This window comes from Echinops telfairi, unplaced genomic scaffold, assembly GCF_000313985.2.
Source record: "Echinops telfairi isolate 266 unplaced genomic scaffold, ASM31398v2 ScPeMD7_3533;HRSCAF=4204_0, whole genome shotgun sequence".
Classification (NCBI taxonomy): domain Eukaryota; kingdom Metazoa; phylum Chordata; class Mammalia; order Afrosoricida; family Tenrecidae; genus Echinops; species Echinops telfairi.
In genome coordinates, this window is record NW_022107431.1 from 66,318,921 (window position 1) to 66,325,016 (window position 6,096).

The window sequence follows — 6,096 nt, forward strand, 5'->3', positions numbered from 1 at the left end:
TCTGCCTTAGGCTACTTTTGTATTTGATGCTAATATGCATACTAAGCTGGCATGAGCACAAGCAAGCAGCCCCCTATCTCAGGAACACTGTTGAACTAGTATCACGCCTCAGACTCTTGTTATTTGACCTAAACAAAATCCAAAACCCTGAAATAGATAATATTTTTGTTGGTTACTTATTAAGTAATTCCAGATTTGAAAAATTATGAGTAAATTATATACTGGGAAAAGCCAACTTCTCTTTTCAGATTGGTGTAGCTAGTGCTGACCAGTCTGTTCCAGTTCATAGGAGCCCTAACACAGGGGACACGCCTGGTCCCGCACCATTCTGACAGTCATTGCTGTATTTGATTCTCTTGTTGCAGCCACTGTGTCAATCCGTGTCTTGAGGGGCTTCCTCTTTTTCACTGGCCTTCGACTTTACCACGCATCGTTTCTTCCTCCAGAGACTAGTCCCTCCTGATCACATGTCCAAAGTATGTGAGACAAAGTCTTGCCATTCATGCTTCTAAGGAACATTCTAAATGAACGTCCTCTAAGAAACATTTTTCCTTTCTCCAGAAATCCATGGTATAATCAATATTGTTTCCCACATCGTAATTCAAAGGCACCCATCCTTTTTTTTCTCTCCTGAGTCTTTGCCCATCTTTTGCAGGCATACGAGGCAATTGGCACCACGGAGGTTTGGGTCAGACTCGTCCAATCCCTCAAGGTGGCACATTCTTCTTCGTAGAGCCCAGCTTCTAGTAAGTTTTAGAACTTACAGTTTGTTTTCATTTAAATCAGCGGTTCTCAACCTGTGGGTTGCAATCCCTTTGGGGATCGAACGACCCTTTCACAGGGGTCTCCTGATTCATCACAGTAGCAAAATTCCAGTTATGAAGTAGCAAGGAAAATAATTTTATGGTTGGGAGTCACCACAACATGAGGAACTGTATTAAAGGGTCCCAGCATTAGGAAGGTTGAGGATCACTGATTTGACTTCATTAGGTGGGTAGATACATAGATAGATATTCGACAGATATATAAATATCAGTATTATATACATACATAAATACATAGTTATTTAGTGTATGTCTATGTAGGCACCTGTGCATTGCTCCTGTTGGAGGCTGCTTTTGAATGGTGGATCATGCAGGAGATGGTGCAGAGTCAGGTGGATCCAAGGTCAGCAGGACCTAGTGGGCACTGATACCTCCCGGTTCAGCAAGCCCCATAGGCCCCTGGTCCTGGCTCTGGCGTTGGATGCAGAATTCAAGCAGGTAGGTGAAGGGGAGCAAGACAATGCTCAGTCCTCAGTTTCTCTCATAAAAAAGCCACCCCCCGAAGGCATCACCAGGCTCTGATCTGCTTGGGAGGTTGGCCTGCATCCCCATGTGTCTGATGGCACTGTGCTCGCAAACGAGATCCCCAGCTGTTTGGTAAAGCAATCAAACACACTCATTCTATGGATTTGATTCTGAAAGTAATTTACATGGAGATGAATCCTTTTGGAAAATTTTGTCGAATAAAATCATCTTCAGTGCCCTTCTGAACCAAGGATAGAAAAAAATCATACACCATTGGATTAAAAGTAGAGTTCAAGTAGCCAAACCAAACCAAAGCGTCATTCAACGTGCGTGGGATCGTGTAGTCCAAGAAAGGATCTGCCACCGTGCAGACAAAGAAAGGGCACCAGCATATCAGGAACACCCCCATCACAATCCCTAAGGTCTTTGCTGCTTTCTGTTCTTTGCTTTGTGACACTCCGTGGTTCTCCTCCAATCAGATTTGAAGCTTCAGTTTTGCATCATTGATTGACCTAGCCTGTCCTCTAGCTATGAAATATATTCTGTAATAGATAGACAGCGTGATGGACCCAGGTATGTAGAAAGATGCCATGAAGGCCAGCACCCCAGAGGTTTCACTGAAGAAGACAGAGCAGCCTCCTACGCAGTGAATGTGCTGGTAATAGATCTCTTCAGCTCCTTTGATGTTTAGCTCCAGGAAGATCATTCCGAAGGCAAAAATAGCAGGGATACCCCAGCTGATGAAGATCATCACAAAAACAACCAAGATACTGATCCTGGCTTTGCATTTCAATGGGTCCCACACAGCACAGTAGCAATGGATGGAAATGAAGGACAAGTGGAAAATGGATGCTGAGCTCAGCATAATATCCATGCTTGTGTGGATTTTACAAAAGACTTCGCCTAAGTACCAGCAGTGCTCAACTGATCTCACCATACTGTAAGGCATGACCAGGCAGCCCAGCAGAAAGTCCACAGTGGCCATGGAATGGATGAGCCAATTAGTTGGAGTATGAAGCTGCTTGAAGTGTGATATAGAAACAATAACGATCAGATTGCCCACCAGTGTGGTCAGAATTACCAGCACCATTAAACTGTACAGGGTAGCACGGATATCTTTTGACCATATCCTTTTTACACAGGAAACATTAACTATATCACAGCAAAAGAGCATCGTTTCTGAAGGATATCCACCAATTTATTTCCCTTTGTGTCTCACGGCCTCTTTTTCAAACTGTGGCCGAAATCAGATCAGGGTTCCTTCTCCTCCATTTGCATGTACTTTCCCCGGAAATCTGGGGGTGGAGAGAGGAAAAGGAAAGAATGGGTTATTTTCTTCCTCTCACTTCGAACACATTTTACCCACTACATCTTGATTAAGAATAAATCCTTTTGGTAAGACCTTTATTTCCAAGTTCAGTTCAAGTTCAGCTCAACAAATCTTTGGTGAGCATCTCCTTGGTTAAGATACTGTGGTTGCCAAGAAGCATTATTAGTTTTAATTATATGAAATTGTCATTTGTGTAGGCTAGCTAAAGTCAAATAAAAATCATCTCATACACATTAACCTACAGAAACATTCTTTCCTCATACGACGTCACACTCTAGTGCAGAGGTTTATGTTCTTTAAAACAAAACAAACTCATTTCCAGGAAGCCGGTTCCAACTCACAGAGACATGGAGGACAGGGTCGAACCACTCCATGTGAGTTTCGGACAGTTAATAACTCTTAATTCGAGTAGGAAGTCCCGTCTTGGTGGCACTGTGGTTACACAGTGGGCTGCTAATCGCAAAGTCGGCAGGTCGAAACCAGCAGCCCCTGAGCCCGGGAAAGGTGAGGCTTTCTACTCGCATACGGAGTTGGTCTTGGAGACGCTCAGAGGTAGTCTCTCCTGTCCTCTCGGGTCACTGTGAGTCCGATGTGACGCGCTGACAGTGAGCTGAGTTTTCCCATGCAATGGCTGGTGTTTCAAACTGCTGACTTTGTATTGGCAGTCCCACAGGTACCTGCTATGCCAGCAGGCCTAGAAAGTTTAGTATAAAATTTTAGTTTGAAAAGTAGAACAGGGTTGTTGCTGCTGTTCTCATTAGGAGCCATCGAGTCGGCTCCAGTTCATAGTCACCCTGCGCACCACGGAACGAAACGTGGCCTAGCGTGTAAATGTGCTCACTGGTGCCCACTCTTCCATTTTATTTAATTTGTGATGTTTTATTTTATAACTGATAATAATGAGCAGAAACTTACACACCTTTGAGTTTGCAAAGCATATGCTGCTGTCCAGCGCTGTGGAGTCGGTTCCTGCTCAGAGTACACAAAACACTGTCCAGTCCTGAGCCATAGTTATTTTTTTAACATTTTATTTGGAATTTATATATCAGCACAAGTCCTTGGGGGGGGAAATATATGTTTTGTTTGCCTTATTTTATGAGTAAAGTTACTGGACTTAGTTCATAAAGCCATTAACGTTGGAATATGACCTGAGATCACAATTACAAGTGGGTTTTATTCCCCCTTCCATTTCAGAAAGAACCAACTCAAGAAAAAAATATTTTATAGAATATGAACCTTTGGAATTTCATGTGGGAGCTCAGGATCTTCCATTCATGGAAGTATGGTACTGTGGTCCAATGTCCTAAGGAGTTTATATACACAACGAAGCATATGGTAAGAATTGAGGCAGTCTAGGGAGAAGAATACTGAGCGGAGAGCCTTTTGAGCCTTAGCTTTGATGCTGACTATGAGCAGGGCCTCCAGATGTCTCTCTCTGTCTGGCAAACTTTATTACCATTTAACCTTTGTTTGTTTCCATGCAATTTCAATTTGGAACACAGATAAAACTTATTTAACAAGGTGACCTTCTCATACACCAATAAAGAATCCTAAGGCTCCTGTTTGAAATGCCCCATGTATTTCTATATATTTAGATGATTCTAAATACAATTCTGGAATTCTCATGTCACAGAGAAATATAAATAACAGCTTAGGGGAAGAATGGAAATTTCTGACAGGCAAAGAAGTTGTACAACTTGACACTGTGTTATAAGAACACTTTGACACAGAACAACACATCCAAGTATTCCAGGGATCTACAGTCCCTTCACTCTTTCCCTTTACCACTGGCCACAGTTTAAATCAAGGCCACATAAAATCCAACTGTACCTGAATTAAAACTGGATTCATAAGATATTTAGGTATTAAAATCCATATTTTAATACATGTGGAAAAAATCTTTCTCCACAATCCCCTTGTGCTTTCTATTCCCAGGAGAAAACATTTGTCAAATGAATTAGTCAGATTTATTACTGATTTTAGGCTACTTCCATGGCAGAACAAACAACAAAGAAAGCTATTAAAGTTTTTTATTGTAATTAAAATTTCAATGAAGACATTGAGTCTTTTTTCCTATGAAATTTATAAGCATGCATTGAACTCTCTATTAGTTATGTCTTTTACTTTGACCTTTTTGCTCACATTTTTCATTCTCTCTTTTAATTATGCTGTTTAGAAGTTTGTTAATTACTGAAGGTAAAAATCATTCCTATGACATTATATTGAGCAGAAACGATACAGCAAAACAAGCAAACCAAAGAGTAAGATGGAAAACAAACAAAATGCACAACTTGCTGTTTAGTCTGACGACTGGTTTTCATAGATGAGGGTGCTGTCTGAGAATAGTGTATGCTTTTGTGTGTGGATCGAAAGTACCTGGTTTTCAAACAAAAATCCGAAAGGCTGAGTCCTTAAATGTCTATTTGTACATCCTGATTTCAGGGAAAAAATTGAGAATTGAGCATTTTTTCAATTTAGATACTGTTTATTTATTTCCCTTTATTGCCTTATTTTCTTAAAAAAACATTTTTTGGGGGGCTCATACAACTCTTATCACAATACATACATACATCCATTGTGTCAAGCACATTTGTACATACATTGTCACCATCGTTTTCAAAGCATTTTCTTTCTACTTGAGCCCTTGGTGTCAGCTCCTCATTTCCCCCTTCCCTCTCTCATGAACCCTTGAAATTTTATAAATTATTATTATTTTTTCATGTCTTGAACTGTCCGATGTATCCCTTTATCCCCTTGTCTGTTGTCCATTCACCTGGGAGGGGGTTAGAGATAGATCATTGTGATCGGTTCCCCCTTACTCTCCCCACCCTCCCCTTCCCTTCCTGGTATGGCTACTCTCAATATTGTTCCTGAGGATTTTATCTGTCCTATATGCCCTGTGTTTCCAGCTCATATCTGTACCCTCTGGTCTAGTCAGATTTGTAAGGTAGAATTAGGTCATGATAGTGGTGGTGGTGGGCGGGGAGGAAGCATTAAAGAACCAGAAGAAAGCTGTATGTTTCATCGGTGCTATACTGCACTGGCCTGTCTTCTCCCCATGACCCTTCTGTAAGGCGATGTCCAATAGCTTGCAGATTGGCTTTGAGCCTCTATTCCGCACTCACCACATCATTCACGTTATGATTTTTGCTCTGGGTCTTTGATGCCTGATACCTGATCCCATCGACACATGATCACACAGGCTGGTGTGTTTCTTCCATGTGGGCTTAATTGTTTCTCAGCTAGATGGCTGCTTGTCTATCTTCACGCCTTTAAGACCATTTTATCTTGAACATTTTTATATCATTTTAATAAAATAATTTGTCTTCCCAACATAAGAATATTGCACATAATTATTTTATGAGTAGTTTTGAAAAGTATCATGATTTGCTTTTAAATAGATTTTCTTATTTCAACAAATACCCTATGGTGATATTATGAGTTAAATGTTTATCAAAGAACATGGAAAATGGTGTT

At 40.9% G+C, this 6,096-nt stretch overlaps 1 pseudogene; it reads right to left on the minus strand.

Annotated features, from left to right (window-relative positions):
* Window positions 1-1,445: 1,445 nt before the first annotated feature.
* LOC101659341 lies at window positions 1,446-2,463 on the minus strand (annotated as a pseudogene).
* Window positions 2,464-6,096: the final 3,633 nt, after the last annotated feature.